Source organism: Pholcus phalangioides, unplaced genomic scaffold (genome assembly GCF_987345545.1).
Source record: "Pholcus phalangioides strain wild (caught in Gottingen) unplaced genomic scaffold, Ppha-v1.0 ptg000036l_1, whole genome shotgun sequence".
Taxonomy (NCBI): domain Eukaryota; kingdom Metazoa; phylum Arthropoda; class Arachnida; order Araneae; family Pholcidae; genus Pholcus; species Pholcus phalangioides.
In genome coordinates this window covers 1,431,283-1,450,033 of record NW_028301623.1, presented here as the reverse complement: position 1 = coordinate 1,450,033, position 18,751 = coordinate 1,431,283, and the positions used below count along the sequence as shown (strand labels likewise).

Sequence of the window (18,751 nt, the reverse complement as noted above, 5' to 3'; positions counted from 1 at the left end):
ACTTAGTTTTTTATTAAGGAGACGACGTGGATGCCACGTCCTTGTGAGGACGGGTCCACGCCGGTCGTTTCCTCGTTGTGCTGTGCGCTTCCGAAATGCTGCCGCGGGTCCCCTCGACGTCTCTCCCGTTCCTGGGTGCCCCCCCCCCCCTTCTAGATCGAGAATGCAAGTAGATATTGGTCTCGCGTCGACATCTAGCGGTCGAACGTGCAACCCGGACGGAACGGCGCCCCGGGAGCCCAGGATACGTCGCACCTGAAAGCAACATCTGGTCGACAAGAAGTCGTCTCGTCTTCAAAATACGATCGAGTCTTCCGACGCTATTAAAACAGACCCCAGCCAGGACATTAATTATAGTTAATTGTGATCAAATTTTAATTCGCGTCTATCCCGTTATCGCTTCTCGGCCTTTTGGCTAAGATCAAAGTGTAGTATCTGTTCTTATCAGCTTAATATCTGGTACGTCTCCTACATGGGGACAAGATATTAAACTTATTTTTGGAACAGGGCGGAGTGCTTTCAGCTTGCTGAACCTCTGCCGCGGGTCCTCTCGGCATCATACGGGAGTTGACAACATTCACCCAGGAGTTCGTCAAGCTCCCAGCGCCCACAGGTGGGAATGGAAGGAGAGGGGTTAATCCCAGAAACCACCGCGACATTCAGCGCCTCTACAGGAGGAATAGGCGTCGCGCGGTGAAGATCATAACCGAGGCGGAGTCCGAAAGGTGTGCCATTCCCATTGAGGAGGTCGTGGAAAAATTCCAGGCAACATCAAGGTTCGACGCGTCCTTGCTCGAGGGAGTCACCCACCCGAACCCCGCGCCTGAGCCAGTGGACGTCGCCCCACTCTCGACGACGGAAGTGCTGAGCCGCCTGAAGCGCGCCGAGAACTCTGCCCCTGGTGCTGACAGAATAACATACAAGCACTGGCTGGGGGTCGACCCGGAGGCAAAGGCGCTAACGGCGATCTTCAATGGGTGCCTCAAGTGCTGCAGAATCCCGGATGACTGGAAGTGCTCAAGAACAATACTCGTGCCAAAAGGGGGGGACCCAGCACAGGTCAGTAACTGGAGACCGATTGCACTGACCCCGACCATCTACAAATTGTACGCTGGCTGCCTCTCCAAGCGCCTGACCTCATGGTTGAGCGACCACGGAATCCTGTCACCCGCTCAAAAAGGCTTCCTCCAGTACGACGGGACATTTGAAAATAACTACATGCTGGAACAACGCATCCAGAAAGCGAGGAGGAGTTCAAAGGACATATGCCTGATGTCGCTGGACTACTCCAACGCATTCGGGTCAATCCCTCATGAGGTTATAGCGCACACCCTCATGCGGGCTGGCGCGGGTCCTAAGTTCCTACAGGTCGTCCAGGACCTCTACAACGGGGCCACCACTACGTACCACACAGAAGATGGATCCTCGGAGGAGCTCGCTGTAACCCAAGGTGTCCGACAGGGGTGCCCACTGAGCGGGCTCCTGTTTAACATATGCGTAGACCCTGTCCTGCGAGCCGTCCAGCAAAGTGAGGACTGCCACGACATCTTGGCGTATGCGGACGACCTGATGATCCTCGCCGAGAGCCCGGTGTCACTTCAAACAAAAATCAACACTGCGAGCGAGGTGTCTGCCAGCCTCGGTTTGAAGATGAACCCCCGGAAGTGCTACTCGATGCACCTCTCGCACTCACCGGCTGGCTGTAGAAGCACTACCTTCGAGGTGGATGGCACCCCCATTCCCGTGGTGACGGACGGCTGTCACAAGAGGTTCCTTGGGAAGCCGGTGGGCTTTCGGCTTCTCCCAGATGACGCTTCGCTGGAGCAATGCATCCAGTACGGGACGGACCTGCTATCATCAAGCCTTGCACCGTGGCAACGCCTGGATGCCCTCAAGAGCTTCTTCTACCCCTCGTTGCAGTACTCTCTACGTACGGCCCAGAGGAAGAAAGGGGAATGGCGCCGGATCGACAATGCGCTGAGACCACTGATCAAAGCCACCCTCAACGTCCCAAAGCGTGCCTCCAACACGTACCTTCATGGCGATAGGAGGGACGGGCTCTTTGGTGTCCCCGAGGCGGCAGTGGACGCTGACATCAGCCACGTCGATGCGGCCATGAAGCTTCTAACATCAAAGGACGCAGTGGTACAGGCCACGGCGTGGGAAGACCTGACAGAATTCGTGGCGAGGTGCATCAGGAAGCCAAACCCGTCGACAGCGGACTTGAATGCTTATCTGTCAAGGTCGGCAGCGAGGCATACCTCACACCCGACATCTTCGGTATGGTCCAGGGCACGGATGGCCTCCGAGCATCTCAAGCTGGTGTGGGAACTCACCGATGACCATCAGGTGGCTGTCAAGTGCGGAGAGACCACCATCTCCGACAGGAGAATGGTCTTCAGAACCCTGAGAGGCGCTGTCAGAAAGCAACACTCTGCGGACTTGGCAGCAATGGCTCACCAAGGGAAGACATCCAGCACCTTCTCACGCTCAAAGGCATCGACCCACTTCCACAGGGAGGGGAGCTTCACTCGCTTCGCTGATTGGAGATTCATCCACCGTGCGAGGTTGGGTCTCGTACCGCTGAACGGCTATCGACACGAGAATGACCCAGCTGCCAAACGTTGCCGCAAGTGCAACTATCCAAATGAAACCCTCCCACACGTGCTGGATAATTGCATGATGTATAGTCCTCTATACACAGCGCGCCACAACAACATCGTGGAAAGGATAAAGAAGGCAGCCAGCGGAAGGTGGGAAGTCTTTGCCGAGAACCGACCAGTGATGGGTTCAACTCTGCGGCCCGACCTGATTCTCAAGAAAGACGGCTCCATCCTGGTCATCGACGTGACGGTGCCATTCGAAAACGGCCCTGAGGCCTTTGCAACAGCGAGACGTGCCAAGGAAGAGAAATATCGACCGCTACTCAACCTCCTGAAGCAGCGCTACCCGGACGTCCGCTTTGGTACCATTGTGGTGGGAGCCCTAGGTTCCTGGGATCCACTTAACGATAGGATCGTGTCCCGGCTGTGCTCCCGAAGATATGCGGGACTCATGAGCAAGTTGATCGTCAGCGATACGATTGCTGCATCACGCGATATCTATGTGGAATTTATATCCGGAGTACGGCAGTCATCCGGGAGGACCCTGACACCCGCAACGTCCTCGCCTGATCGCACGAGCGACCATGCGCGAAGACTGGTCCGACACAGCGCACGTGCAAATGCTGCCCCATGATATGTAAATACCCCCAAGAGTAGTCTCAATGTATATATGTATTACCTTTCGCATAACATGTCATTTTGAATTGTCCGCACATTATATATAACGCACCGATTGTCCGCATAATTTCTTGTATATAGCTTGTACAGAAGGTCGCATATGTTCCGCATATTATCCGCAAATACCATGTAAATAACTCTCGCATATGTCTCGCCTGTATTCATCATCCTCATACTAACCGCAAACTTACTGTAAACAGCGTACTGTAACACGCTTGTAACCGCAGAATAATCCGTAACTGCTTGTAACATACTCATACTGCTCAACCAACTAATGGGTATACTAATCCCCTTGTAAAGGATGAAAGTAAGTCCCATATCGGGCCATGGAAAGAAACCTTTCAAACATGAATAAAAGCTTTTTATAATCTGTTCTTATCAGCTTAATATCTGGTACGTCTCCTACATGGGGACAAGATATTAAACTTATTTTTGGAACAGGGCGGAGTGCTTTCAGCTTGCTGAACCTCTGCCGCGGGTCCTCTCGATATTGCACTACCTTCGAGTTGGGCCCATCCTCATGAAATCAAGTAGACTCTGTGTTTTATTCATAATTTCGCAATAATCACTCTTTGTCGGGGCGAAAACGACAAATTTGAAAGCGGTCGACGGGAAATTAAGGCCCGGCACACGACCCCTGGGACTTAGTTTTTTATTAAGGAGACGACGTGGATGGCACGTCCTTGTGAGGACGGGTCCACGCCGGTCGTTTCCTCGTTGTGCTGTGCGCTTCCGAAATGCTGCCGCGGGTCCTCTCGACGTTTCTCCCGTTACTGGGTGCCGCCCCCCCCTTCTCTATCGAGAATGCAAGTAGATATTGGTCTCTCGCGTCGACATCTAGCGGTCGAACGTGCAACCCGAACGGAACGGCGCCCAGGATACGTCGCACCTGAAAGCAACATCTGGTCGACAAGGAGTCGTCTCGTCTTCAAATTACGAACGACGCCGCGCGTCAGACCCCAGCCAGGACATTAATTATAGTTAATTGTGATCAAATTTTAATTCGCGTCTATCCCGTTATCGCTTCTCGGCCTTTTGGCTAAGATCAAAGTGTAGTAGTGGTGATTGCCTAGGATCTTGCCAGGAGAAGAGGTACCTAACAGCGAAGTTCGACAGTGCTCCAGCCAACACCTGATGTGCCACGCCCCATCGAAGTTCTGCCGCGGGTCCTCTAGCATCCGAAGCCAAGCCGATTCCTGCTCCACAGCGATGTCCGGCTAAAGGGAGACGAAGGCGTGCCTGAAACATGACCTGGTTGGCGGCTGATGACTCGTGACCACCCCTGCTCTCTCTTCTTCCTCGTCTCCTCCTCGTCGTGATCCCGGGAAAGGCATCTGTCACATCTCAGGCATTTCAGCCTAGCCGTCGTCCTTGGACCCTCGCCTCATTATATGGCTGGGCCTTGGGCGTGCGGTCAGCGGAAGTGCCTGTTAGCCAATCGGTGGTGTGGCAGTGTTCGGGTCAGCCTCGGAGCTTTGGCTACGCCTGGCGGACTGACTTGACACCTTTCCCTCGCGGGGCTGCCCCACATCCATAACTCGGGTTCGTCAGGATGACCTCTCGGGGTCGCTTGATGAATTCGGGTCTATGCATGATGCCCACTCGTGTTTCCCTCCCTCCCCTCCCTTTCTCGAGGCCTCTTAAAGGTCCTCAACCTCTTTCTCTCGGGACCTCTTAAAGTGTCCCACCCCCTGGTCTAGCGGGACCTATTAAAGGTCTCAACTCTCCCTGGGTTCTTGCGAGACCTCCTAAAGGTTCTCTTTCCCTCTGGGTTTGGTTCACGCGGGACCTCTTTAAGGTCCCCTCCCTCTGGGTCGGTTACCGGGAGGCCTCTTCAAGGTCTCACACTCCTGGGACTTCGCGTGGCCTCTTCAGGGCTCCCCTCGTCGGGCAGGCGCCGCCAAAGTGTGGAGGTAGTGAACTTTTGCCACTAGCTCCGGGGTTTGGCGAGGCCTGTCCCCCGAGAGGTAGAGCTCCCAAGGGGACTAGTGGGATCTTTCCCCCCCGGGTTTTTAAGAGTCCCCTAAGGGCTCGTCCCCCCCCGGGCTAGGTAGGACCTCCTAAAGGTCCTCCCCCATTGGTATCAAGGTTCCTCTTAAAGGTACCGCAGCCCTAACGGAGTCTCATAAAGCTCTCCAGTCCTCACCAATGGGTCTCATGGGGTCCTTAAGGCCCGTCTCTATCCCCCTGCCCTGGTCACGGGCATGTGCCGCTAGGTGGGTCATGTGTAGGGTGCGCCAAGTCAGCCAGCTCTAGCATCGTTCCGATATACAGTCATCGAAGTGTTCGCACAAAGTAGGTAGTCGTTGATTGTTAACCCCTAACAGTCTAACCACTAACCTGACTAACACCTAACGACACAATGCCGAGAAATCTGCGCAATGGAAGAACCCTACAGACACCAGGATCAGCCCGCCGTGTCATCACAGAGGGACTCGACCCTGAGGACTCGGAACGCCTCCTGGTCTCATACGCTCTCTTCGTTTCTCCCGAGAAGCAGCAGTCACCATCAGCATCTCCGGTGAGCCACTCTGATGCCTCACCAGCCACAAGTGTGAGAGACACCCACAACGACGGCGAAACCTCTCAGAACTCATCGTCGCCGGGGCGATTGGTTATCGACTCCGATACCGACTGGCTCATCGACGCCACTACAATCGCGCCGCCTAGTCAAGAAGCTGCATGCGAGCCTGTGGCACTGGTGACCGGCCCTGAAGACGCGCCCACACGGGAACGGGCCACGAACAACAGCGTGTTCCCCTTGCACTTCTCTGCGGAAGACTCAACCAGGCTGGACCCCATGTCCTCCCCAGCAGCCTGGTGGGCGTCGGAGTTACAGCCGGCAACAACTGGAGTAGAAGAGTGCCCAGTCCAAGCGGCGAAGTCTTCCCCGGAGCGCCTGCCAACGTCGTCAGACCTTGAGCGCGACCTGTCCCTGTCACCTGACACCTCAAAATCGAGTGCAGCGTCCATACCTCTGCCCCCTATGGCTTGCGAGTGTGATGGTGTAGAGAGGGGGCCGACAGCGAGTTCGTGCGACGATCCTCCGCCGGCCAGTGACGTCTCGTCATCTTCCTCGCACAGCGATGCTGCAACGCAGACGGACAGACCTGCTCGCCGGAAGAAGAAGAAGAAGAAGAAGAAGAAGAAGATCGGAAGGGATGACCCGGAACTGGTACTCGCGGGCCCTTCACGGATACCGGAACCCTCTGCCCCCTCACAGACCAGCGCTCTGCCACTCGCTCATAGGACCAAGAAGGCACTACAAACGAGGAGTAACCTCCCGGTTCTGGAGAGCCAGCTGGATTCGGATTCGCCGACGCCGCCAGATATGAGAACGGTAGTGCCAGAGACCCAAGCCCCGCCGGTAATGCCAGCGGCTGAGAGCCAAGTAGGGTCCGGAGTGCAGGCGCTGCAGTCTCCTCCTGGGGTTGCCGGGCAACCTGTGAGTGACGACAGAGCACCAGAGGGGTCAGGTCCGCCGCAGATAGCAAGACCGCCACTACTGCCAACGCCAGCGTGCAGTCCGCAAACGGCCCCACGTGCCGCGCTGCTGCCCGCCCCGGCTGGTCTAGGGAACCCGCCTGCTGCCAACACACACCAGATATCGCCGTCTCCACCGCCCACGACGAGTGCGCGATTCCCCGGCTCCACGCCCGCAACGTGTCAGAGGGAGGCCCTGACGCTACACCTCGTTTTCCCCGTCGCCAGCCCGATGGAGTGCCCGGAGGCAGGATGCAGAGCCAGGTTCCGAGCCAAGCAATGGACGACAATGAAGCAGTCCCTCCTGCGCCACCTCCTCGCCGACCACAGCCTGGATATGGAGGCATCAAGCTTCTGGTGTGGCCACTGCCGGAACCCCATCAAGCGTCAGCAGGTGAAGAACCACAGATGCCTACGCAGCGGCCAGCTCATCCTCCCCAACAGTCAGCCGTCAAAGCACCAGTGCCCGGATTGCCCTGACTCGTTCCCCAGCGGGAGGGGTCTGAGGAATCACGCCCGATCCAGGCACAGACAGCAACAACGACAAGCACCACCACGAAGTCAGGCGGATCAACAAGGAGTGCCACTCCCCCCGCCGCAAGCACAGATCCTGAACCCGCCACAAGCAAACGGAGAATCGGGGTCACCGACACCGAATTCCAGCCAACCGACTGGGCCAGGAGCCGACTCCCAGCAGTTAGAACCCCACGACGTGCCGGATGACAACCACGAGCAGGGTGCCCATCCAGGTGACGAGGTCCCCCGCGACCCTCAGAATGATGAGGATCCGTCAGCCCCGTTCACTCGCCGGCTCCGCGAAAGCCTGCCGGATCTCGACGAGAGCAACTGGGACGCCTTCTGCGGCATCATACGGGAGTTGACAACATTCACCCAGGAGTTCGTCAAGCTCCCAGCGCCCACAGGTGGGAATGGAAGGAGAGGGGTTAATCCCAGAAACCACCGCGACATTCAGCGCCTCTACAGGAGGAATAGGCGTCGCGCGGTGAAGATCATAACCGAGGCGGAGTCCGAAAGGTGTGCCATTCCCATTGAGGAGGTCGTGGAAAAATTCCAGGCAACATCAAGGTTCGACGCGTCCTTGCTCGAGGGAGTCACCCACCCGAACCCCGCGCCTGAGCCAGTGGACGTCGCCCCACTCTCGACGACGGAAGTGCTGAGCCGCCTGAAGCGCGCCGAGAACTCTGCCCCTGGTGCTGACAGAATAACATACAAGCACTGGCTGGGGGTCGACCCGGAGGCAAAGGCGCTAACGGCGATCTTCAATGGGTGCCTCAAGTGCTGCAGAATCCCGGATGACTGGAAGTGCTCAAGAACAATACTCGTGCCAAAAGGGGGGGACCCAGCACAGGTCAGTAACTGGAGACCGATTGCACTGACCCCGACCATCTACAAATTGTACGCTGGCTGCCTCTCCAAGCGCCTGACCTCATGGTTGAGCGACCACGGAATCCTGTCACCCGCTCAAAAAGGCTTCCTCCAGTACGACGGGACATTTGAAAATAACTACATGCTGGAACAACGCATCCAGAAAGCGAGGAGGAGTTCAAAGGACATATGCCTGATGTCGCTGGACTACTCCAACGCATTCGGGTCAATCCCTCATGAGGTTATAGCGCACACCCTCATGCGGGCTGGCGCGGGTCCTAAGTTCCTACAGGTCGTCCAGGACCTCTACAACGGGGCCACCACTACGTACCACACAGAAGATGGATCCTCGGAGGAGCTCGCTGTAACCCAAGGTGTCCGACAGGGGTGCCCACTGAGCGGGCTCCTGTTTAACATATGCGTAGACCCTGTCCTGCGAGCCGTCCAGCAAAGTGAGGACTGCCACGACATCTTGGCGTATGCGGACGACCTGATGATCCTCGCCGAGAGCCCGGTGTCACTTCAAACAAAAATCAACACTGCGAGCGAGGTGTCTGCCAGCCTCGGTTTGAAGATGAACCCCCGGAAGTGCTACTCGATGCACCTCTCGCACTCACCGGCTGGCTGTAGAAGCACTACCTTCGAGGTGGATGGCACCCCCATTCCCGTGGTGACGGACGGCTGTCACAAGAGGTTCCTTGGGAAGCCGGTGGGCTTTCGGCTTCTCCCAGATGACGCTTCGCTGGAGCAATGCATCCAGTACGGGACGGACCTGCTATCATCAAGCCTTGCACCGTGGCAACGCCTGGATGCCCTCAAGAGCTTCTTCTACCCCTCGTTGCAGTACTCTCTACGTACGGCCCAGAGGAAGAAAGGGGAATGGCGCCGGATCGACAATGCGCTGAGACCACTGATCAAAGCCACCCTCAACGTCCCAAAGCGTGCCTCCAACACGTACCTTCATGGCGATAGGAGGGACGGGCTCTTTGGTGTCCCCGAGGCGGCAGTGGACGCTGACATCAGCCACGTCGATGCGGCCATGAAGCTTCTAACATCAAAGGACGCAGTGGTACAGGCCACGGCGTGGGAAGACCTGACAGAATTCGTGGCGAGGTGCATCAGGAAGCCAAACCCGTCGACAGCGGACTTGAATGCTTATCTGTCAAGGTCGGCAGCGAGGCATACCTCACACCCGACATCTTCGGTATGGTCCAGGGCACGGATGGCCTCCGAGCATCTCAAGCTGGTGTGGGAACTCACCGATGACCATCAGGTGGCTGTCAAGTGCGGAGAGACCACCATCTCCGACAGGAGAATGGTCTTCAGAACCCTGAGAGGCGCTGTCAGAAAGCAACACTCTGCGGACTTGGCAGCAATGGCTCACCAAGGGAAGACATCCAGCACCTTCTCACGCTCAAAGGCATCGACCCACTTCCACAGGGAGGGGAGCTTCACTCGCTTCGCTGATTGGAGATTCATCCACCGTGCGAGGTTGGGTCTCGTACCGCTGAACGGCTATCGACACGAGAATGACCCAGCTGCCAAACGTTGCCGCAAGTGCAACTATCCAAATGAAACCCTCCCACACGTGCTGGATAATTGCATGATGTATAGTCCTCTATACACAGCGCGCCACAACAACATCGTGGAAAGGATAAAGAAGGCAGCCAGCGGAAGGTGGGAAGTCTTTGCCGAGAACCGACCAGTGATGGGTTCAACTCTGCGGCCCGACCTGATTCTCAAGAAAGACGGCTCCATCCTGGTCATCGACGTGACGGTGCCATTCGAAAACGGCCCTGAGGCCTTTGCAACAGCGAGACGTGCCAAGGAAGAGAAATATCGACCGCTACTCAACCTCCTGAAGCAGCGCTACCCGGACGTCCGCTTTGGTACCATTGTGGTGGGAGCCCTAGGTTCCTGGGATCCACTTAACGATAGGATCGTGTCCCGGCTGTGCTCCCGAAGATATGCGGGACTCATGAGCAAGTTGATCGTCAGCGATACGATTGCTGCATCACGCGATATCTATGTGGAATTTATATCCGGAGTACGGCAGTCATCCGGGAGGACCCTGACACCCGCAACGTCCTCGCCTGATCGCACGAGCGACCATGCGCGAAGACTGGTCCGACACAGCGCACGTGCAAATGCTGCCCCATGATATGTAAATACCCCCAAGAGTAGTCTCAATGTATATATGTATTACCTTTCGCATAACATGTCATTTTGAATTGTCCGCACATTATATATAACGCACCGATTGTCCGCATAATTTCTTGTATATAGCTTGTACAGAAGGTCGCATATGTTCCGCATATTATCCGCAAATACCATGTAAATAACTCTCGCATATGTCTCGCCTGTATTCATCATCCTCATACTAACCGCAAACTTACTGTAAACAGCGTACTGTAACACGCTTGTAACCGCAGAATAATCCGTAACTGCTTGTAACATACTCATACTGCTCAACCAACTAATGGGTATACTAATCCCCTTGTAAAGGATGAAAGTAAGTCCCATATCGGGCCATGGAAAGAAACCTTTCAAACATGAATAAAAGCTTTTTATAATCTGTTCTTATCAGCTTAATATCTGGTACGTCTCCTACATGGGGACAAGATATTAAACTTATTTTTGGAACAGGGCGGAGTGCTTTCAGCTTGCTGAACCTCTGCCGCGGGTCCTCTCGATATTGCACTACCTTCGAGTTGGGCCCATCCTCATGAAATCAAGTAGACTCTGTGTTTTATTCATAATTTCGCAATAATCACTCTTTGTCGGGGCGAAAACGACAAATTTGAAAGCGGTCGACGGGAAATTAAGGCCCGGCACACGACCCCTGGGACTTAGTTTTTTATTAAGGAGACGACGTGGATGGCACGTCCTTGTGAGGACGGGTCCACGCCGGTCGTTTCCTCGTTGTGCTGTGCGCTTCCGAAATGCTGCCGCGGGTCCTCTCGACGTTTCTCCCGTTACTGGGTGCCGCCCCCCCCTTCTCTATCGAGAATGCAAGTAGATATTGGTCTCTCGCGTCGACATCTAGCGGTCGAACGTGCAACCCGAACGGAACGGCGCCCAGGATACGTCGCACCTGAAAGCAACATCTGGTCGACAAGGAGTCGTCTCGTCTTCAAATTACGAACGACGCCGCGCGTCAGACCCCAGCCAGGACATTAATTATAGTTAATTGTGATCAAATTTTAATTCGCGTCTATCCCGTTATCGCTTCTCGGCCTTTTGGCTAAGATCAAAGTGTAGTAGTGGTGATTGCCTAGGATCTTGCCAGGAGAAGAGGTACCTAACAGCGAAGTTCGACAGTGCTCCAGCCAACACCTGATGTGCCACGCCCCATCGAAGTTCTGCCGCGGGTCCTCTAGCATCCGAAGCCAAGCCGATTCCTGCTCCACAGCGATGTCCGGCTAAAGGGAGACGAAGGCGTGCCTGAAACATGACCTGGTTGGCGGCTGATGACTCGTGACCACCCCTGCTCTCTCTTCTTCCTCGTCTCCTCCTCGTCGTGATCCCGGGAAAGGCATCTGTCACATCTCAGGCATTTCAGCCTAGCCGTCGTCCTTGGACCCTCGCCTCATTATATGGCTGGGCCTTGGGCGTGCGGTCAGCGGAAGTGCCTGTTAGCCAATCGGTGGTGTGGCAGTGTTCGGGTCAGCCTCGGAGCTTTGGCTACGCCTGGCGGACTGACTTGACACCTTTCCCTCGCGGGGCTGCCCCACATCCATAACTCGGGTTCGTCAGGATGACCTCTCGGGGTCGCTTGATGAATTCGGGTCTATGCATGATGCCCACTCGTGTTTCCCTCCCTCCCCTCCCTTTCTCGAGGCCTCTTAAAGGTCCTCAACCTCTTTCTCTCGGGACCTCTTAAAGTGTCCCACCCCCTGGTCTAGCGGGACCTATTAAAGGTCTCAACTCTCCCTGGGTTCTTGCGAGACCTCCTAAAGGTTCTCTTTCCCTCTGGGTTTGGTTCACGCGGGACCTCTTTAAGGTCCCCTCCCTCTGGGTCGGTTACCGGGAGGCCTCTTCAAGGTCTCACACTCCTGGGACTTCGCGTGGCCTCTTCAGGGCTCCCCTCGTCGGGCAGGCGCCGCCAAAGTGTGGAGGTAGTGAACTTTTGCCACTAGCTCCGGGGTTTGGCGAGGCCTGTCCCCCGAGAGGTAGAGCTCCCAAGGGGACTAGTGGGATCTTTCCCCCCCGGGTTTTTAAGAGTCCCCTAAGGGCTCGTCCCCCCCCGGGCTAGGTAGGACCTCCTAAAGGTCCTCCCCCATTGGTATCAAGGTTCCTCTTAAAGGTACCGCAGCCCTAACGGAGTCTCATAAAGCTCTCCAGTCCTCACCAATGGGTCTCATGGGGTCCTTAAGGCCCGTCTCTATCCCCCTGCCCTGGTCACGGGCATGTGCCGCTAGGTGGGTCATGTGTAGGGTGCGCCAAGTCAGCCAGCTCTAGCATCGTTCCGATATACAGTCATCGAAGTGTTCGCACAAAGTAGGTAGTCGTTGATTGTTAACCCCTAACAGTCTAACCACTAACCTGACTAACACCTAACGACACAATGCCGAGAAATCTGCGCAATGGAAGAACCCTACAGACACCAGGATCAGCCCGCCGTGTCATCACAGAGGGACTCGACCCTGAGGACTCGGAACGCCTCCTGGTCTCATACGCTCTCTTCGTTTCTCCCGAGAAGCAGCAGTCACCATCAGCATCTCCGGTGAGCCACTCTGATGCCTCACCAGCCACAAGTGTGAGAGACACCCACAACGACGGCGAAACCTCTCAGAACTCATCGTCGCCGGGGCGATTGGTTATCGACTCCGATACCGACTGGCTCATCGACGCCACTACAATCGCGCCGCCTAGTCAAGAAGCTGCATGCGAGCCTGTGGCACTGGTGACCGGCCCTGAAGACGCGCCCACACGGGAACGGGCCACGAACAACAGCGTGTTCCCCTTGCACTTCTCTGCGGAAGACTCAACCAGGCTGGACCCCATGTCCTCCCCAGCAGCCTGGTGGGCGTCGGAGTTACAGCCGGCAACAACTGGAGTAGAAGAGTGCCCAGTCCAAGCGGCGAAGTCTTCCCCGGAGCGCCTGCCAACGTCGTCAGACCTTGAGCGCGACCTGTCCCTGTCACCTGACACCTCAAAATCGAGTGCAGCGTCCATACCTCTGCCCCCTATGGCTTGCGAGTGTGATGGTGTAGAGAGGGGGCCGACAGCGAGTTCGTGCGACGATCCTCCGCCGGCCAGTGACGTCTCGTCATCTTCCTCGCACAGCGATGCTGCAACGCAGACGGACAGACCTGCTCGCCGGAAGAAGAAGAAGAAGAAGAAGAAGAAGAAGATCGGAAGGGATGACCCGGAACTGGTACTCGCGGGCCCTTCACGGATACCGGAACCCTCTGCCCCCTCACAGACCAGCGCTCTGCCACTCGCTCATAGGACCAAGAAGGCACTACAAACGAGGAGTAACCTCCCGGTTCTGGAGAGCCAGCTGGATTCGGATTCGCCGACGCCGCCAGATATGAGAACGGTAGTGCCAGAGACCCAAGCCCCGCCGGTAATGCCAGCGGCTGAGAGCCAAGTAGGGTCCGGAGTGCAGGCGCTGCAGTCTCCTCCTGGGGTTGCCGGGCAACCTGTGAGTGACGACAGAGCACCAGAGGGGTCAGGTCCGCCGCAGATAGCAAGACCGCCACTACTGCCAACGCCAGCGTGCAGTCCGCAAACGGCCCCACGTGCCGCGCTGCTGCCCGCCCCGGCTGGTCTAGGGAACCCGCCTGCTGCCAACACACACCAGATATCGCCGTCTCCACCGCCCACGACGAGTGCGCGATTCCCCGGCTCCACGCCCGCAACGTGTCAGAGGGAGGCCCTGACGCTACACCTCGTTTTCCCCGTCGCCAGCCCGATGGAGTGCCCGGAGGCAGGATGCAGAGCCAGGTTCCGAGCCAAGCAATGGACGACAATGAAGCAGTCCCTCCTGCGCCACCTCCTCGCCGACCACAGCCTGGATATGGAGGCATCAAGCTTCTGGTGTGGCCACTGCCGGAACCCCATCAAGCGTCAGCAGGTGAAGAACCACAGATGCCTACGCAGCGGCCAGCTCATCCTCCCCAACAGTCAGCCGTCAAAGCACCAGTGCCCGGATTGCCCTGACTCGTTCCCCAGCGGGAGGGGTCTGAGGAATCACGCCCGATCCAGGCACAGACAGCAACAACGACAAGCACCACCACGAAGTCAGGCGGATCAACAAGGAGTGCCACTCCCCCCGCCGCAAGCACAGATCCTGAACCCGCCACAAGCAAACGGAGAATCGGGGTCACCGACACCGAATTCCAGCCAACCGACTGGGCCAGGAGCCGACTCCCAGCAGTTAGAACCCCACGACGTGCCGGATGACAACCACGAGCAGGGTGCCCATCCAGGTGACGAGGTCCCCCGCGACCCTCAGAATGATGAGGATCCGTCAGCCCCGTTCACTCGCCGGCTCCGCGAAAGCCTGCCGGATCTCGACGAGAGCAACTGGGACGCCTTCTGCGGCATCATACGGGAGTTGACAACATTCACCCAGGAGTTCGTCAAGCTCCCAGCGCCCACAGGTGGGAATGGAAGGAGAGGGGTTAATCCCAGAAACCACCGCGACATTCAGCGCCTCTACAGGAGGAATAGGCGTCGCGCGGTGAAGATCATAACCGAGGCGGAGTCCGAAAGGTGTGCCATTCCCATTGAGGAGGTCGTGGAAAAATTCCAGGCAACATCAAGGTTCGACGCGTCCTTGCTCGAGGGAGTCACCCACCCGAACCCCGCGCCTGAGCCAGTGGACGTCGCCCCACTCTCGACGACGGAAGTGCTGAGCCGCCTGAAGCGCGCCGAGAACTCTGCCCCTGGTGCTGACAGAATAACATACAAGCACTGGCTGGGGGTCGACCCGGAGGCAAAGGCGCTAACGGCGATCTTCAATGGGTGCCTCAAGTGCTGCAGAATCCCGGATGACTGGAAGTGCTCAAGAACAATACTCGTGCCAAAAGGGGGGGACCCAGCACAGGTCAGTAACTGGAGACCGATTGCACTGACCCCGACCATCTACAAATTGTACGCTGGCTGCCTCTCCAAGCGCCTGACCTCATGGTTGAGCGACCACGGAATCCTGTCACCCGCTCAAAAAGGCTTCCTCCAGTACGACGGGACATTTGAAAATAACTACATGCTGGAACAACGCATCCAGAAAGCGAGGAGGAGTTCAAAGGACATATGCCTGATGTCGCTGGACTACTCCAACGCATTCGGGTCAATCCCTCATGAGGTTATAGCGCACACCCTCATGCGGGCTGGCGCGGGTCCTAAGTTCCTACAGGTCGTCCAGGACCTCTACAACGGGGCCACCACTACGTACCACACAGAAGATGGATCCTCGGAGGAGCTCGCTGTAACCCAAGGTGTCCGACAGGGGTGCCCACTGAGCGGGCTCCTGTTTAACATATGCGTAGACCCTGTCCTGCGAGCCGTCCAGCAAAGTGAGGACTGCCACGACATCTTGGCGTATGCGGACGACCTGATGATCCTCGCCGAGAGCCCGGTGTCACTTCAAACAAAAATCAACACTGCGAGCGAGGTGTCTGCCAGCCTCGGTTTGAAGATGAACCCCCGGAAGTGCTACTCGATGCACCTCTCGCACTCACCGGCTGGCTGTAGAAGCACTACCTTCGAGGTGGATGGCACCCCCATTCCCGTGGTGACGGACGGCTGTCACAAGAGGTTCCTTGGGAAGCCGGTGGGCTTTCGGCTTCTCCCAGATGACGCTTCGCTGGAGCAATGCATCCAGTACGGGACGGACCTGCTATCATCAAGCCTTGCACCGTGGCAACGCCTGGATGCCCTCAAGAGCTTCTTCTACCCCTCGTTGCAGTACTCTCTACGTACGGCCCAGAGGAAGAAAGGGGAATGGCGCCGGATCGACAATGCGCTGAGACCACTGATCAAAGCCACCCTCAACGTCCCAAAGCGTGCCTCCAACACGTACCTTCATGGCGATAGGAGGGACGGGCTCTTTGGTGTCCCCGAGGCGGCAGTGGACGCTGACATCAGCCACGTCGATGCGGCCATGAAGCTTCTAACATCAAAGGACGCAGTGGTACAGGCCACGGCGTGGGAAGACCTGACAGAATTCGTGGCGAGGTGCATCAGGAAGCCAAACCCGTCGACAGCGGACTTGAATGCTTATCTGTCAAGGTCGGCAGCGAGGCATACCTCACACCCGACATCTTCGGTATGGTCCAGGGCACGGATGGCCTCCGAGCATCTCAAGCTGGTGTGGGAACTCACCGATGACCATCAGGTGGCTGTCAAGTGCGGAGAGACCACCATCTCCGACAGGAGAATGGTCTTCAGAACCCTGAGAGGCGCTGTCAGAAAGCAACACTCTGCGGACTTGGCAGCAATGGCTCACCAAGGGAAGACATCCAGCACCTTCTCACGCTCAAAGGCATCGACCCACTTCCACAGGGAGGGGAGCTTCACTCGCTTCGCTGATTGGAGATTCATCCACCGTGCGAGGTTGGGTCTCGTACCGCTGAACGGCTATCGACACGAGAATGACCCAGCTGCCAAACGTTGCCGCAAGTGCAACTATCCAAATGAAACCCTCCCACACGTGCTGGATAATTGCATGATGTATAGTCCTCTATACACAGCGCGCCACAACAACATCGTGGAAAGGATAAAGAAGGCAGCCAGCGGAAGGTGGGAAGTCTTTGCCGAGAACCGACCAGTGATGGGTTCAACTCTGCGGCCCGACCTGATTCTCAAGAAAGACGGCTCCATCCTGGTCATCGACGTGACGGTGCCATTCGAAAACGGCCCTGAGGCCTTTGCAACAGCGAGACGTGCCAAGGAAGAGAAATATCGACCGCTACTCAACCTCCTGAAGCAGCGCTACCCGGACGTCCGCTTTGGTACCATTGTGGTGGGAGCCCTAGGTTCCTGGGATCCACTTAACGATAGGATCGTGTCCCGGCTGTGCTCCCGAAGATATGCGGGACTCATGAGCAAGTTGATCGTCAGCGATACGATTGCTGCATCACGCGATATCTATGTGGAATTTATATCCGGAGTACGGCAGTCATCCGGGAGGACCCTGACACCCGCAACGTCCTCGCCTGATCGCACGAGCGACCATGCGCGAAGACTGGTCCGACACAGCGCACGTGCAAATGCTGCCCCATGATATGTAAATACCCCCAAGAGTAGTCTCAATGTATATATGTATTACCTTTCGCATAACATGTCATTTTGAATTGTCCGCACATTATATATAACGCACCGATTGTCCGCATAATTTCTTGTATATAGCTTGTACAGAAGGTCGCATATGTTCCGCATATTATCCGCAAATACCATGTAAATAACTCTCGCATATGTCTCGCCTGTATTCATCATCCTCATACTAACCGCAAACTTACTGTAAACAGCGTACTGTAACACGCTTGTAACCGCAGAATAATCCGTAACTGCTTGTAACATACTCATACTGCTCAACCAACTAATGGGTATACTAATCCCCTTGTAAAGGATGAAAGTAAGTCCCATATCGGGCCATGGAAAGAAACCTTTCAAACATGAATAAAAGCTTTTTATAATCTGTTCTTATCAGCTTAATATCTGGTACGTCTCCTACATGGGGACAAGATATTAAACTTATTTTTGGAACAGGGCGGAGTGCTTTCAGCTTGCTGAACCTCTGCCGCGGGTCCTCTCGATATTGCACTACCTTCGAGTTGGGCCCATCCTCATGAAATCAAGTAGACTCTGTGTTTTATTCATAATTTCGCAATAATCACTCTTTGTCGGGGCGAAAACGACAAATTTGAAAGCGGTCGACGGGAAATTAAGGCCCGGCACACGACCCCTGGGACTTAGTTTTTTATTAAGGAGACGACGTGGATGGCACGTCCTTGTGAGGACGGGTCCACGCCGGTCGTTTCCTCGTTGTGCTGTGCGCTTCCGAAATGCTGCCGCGGGTCCTCTCGACGTTTCTCCCGTTACTGGGTGCCGCCCCCCCCTTCTCTATCGAGAATGCAAGTAGATATTGGTCTCTCGCGTCGACATCTAGCGGTCGAACGTGCAACCCGAACGGAACGGCGCCCAGGATACGTCGCACCTGAAAGCAACATCTGGTCGACAAGAAGTCGTCTCGTCTTCAAAATACGATCGAGTCTTCCGACGCTATTAAAACAGACCCCAGCCAGGACATTAATTATAGTTAATTGTGATCAAATTTTAATTCGCGTCTATCCCGTTATCGCTTCTCGGCCTTTTGGCTAAGATCAAAGTGTAGTAGTGGTGATTGCCTAGGATCTTGCCAGGAGAAGAGGTACCTAACAGCGAAGTTCGACAGTGCTCCAGCCAACACCTGATGTGCCACGCCCCATCGAAGTTCTGCCGCGGGTCCTCTAGCATCCGAAGCCAAGCCGATTCCTGCTCCACAGCGATGTCCGGCTAAAGGGAGACGAAGGCGTGCCTGAAACATGACCTGGTTGGCGGCTGATGACTCGTGACCACCCCTGCTCTCTCTTCTTCCTCGTCTCCTCCTC

The 18,751-nt window shown here is 56.1% G+C and overlaps 4 non-coding genes across 4 annotated transcripts; all 4 read left to right on the top strand.

The window, feature by feature from the left end:
• The first annotated feature begins 395 nt into the window (after positions 1 to 395).
• Positions 396 to 582, top strand: LOC149066046 (U2 spliceosomal RNA). Its single transcript, XR_016195501.1, has one exon. It is a non-coding gene; the product is annotated as a U2 spliceosomal RNA (small nuclear RNA).
• A 3,033-nt stretch (positions 583 to 3,615) lies between these two features.
• On the top strand, positions 3,616 to 3,802 carry LOC149066045 (U2 spliceosomal RNA). Its single transcript, XR_016195522.1, has one exon. It is a non-coding gene; the product is annotated as a U2 spliceosomal RNA (small nuclear RNA).
• A 6,887-nt stretch (positions 3,803 to 10,689) lies between these two features.
• LOC149066044 (U2 spliceosomal RNA) lies at positions 10,690 to 10,876 on the top strand. The gene has a single exon (XR_016195521.1). It is a non-coding gene; the product is annotated as a U2 spliceosomal RNA (small nuclear RNA).
• A 6,887-nt stretch (positions 10,877 to 17,763) lies between these two features.
• Positions 17,764 to 17,950, top strand: LOC149066043 (U2 spliceosomal RNA). Its single transcript, XR_016195519.1, has one exon. It is a non-coding gene; the product is annotated as a U2 spliceosomal RNA (small nuclear RNA).
• The last annotated feature ends 801 nt before the right edge of the window (positions 17,951 to 18,751 follow it).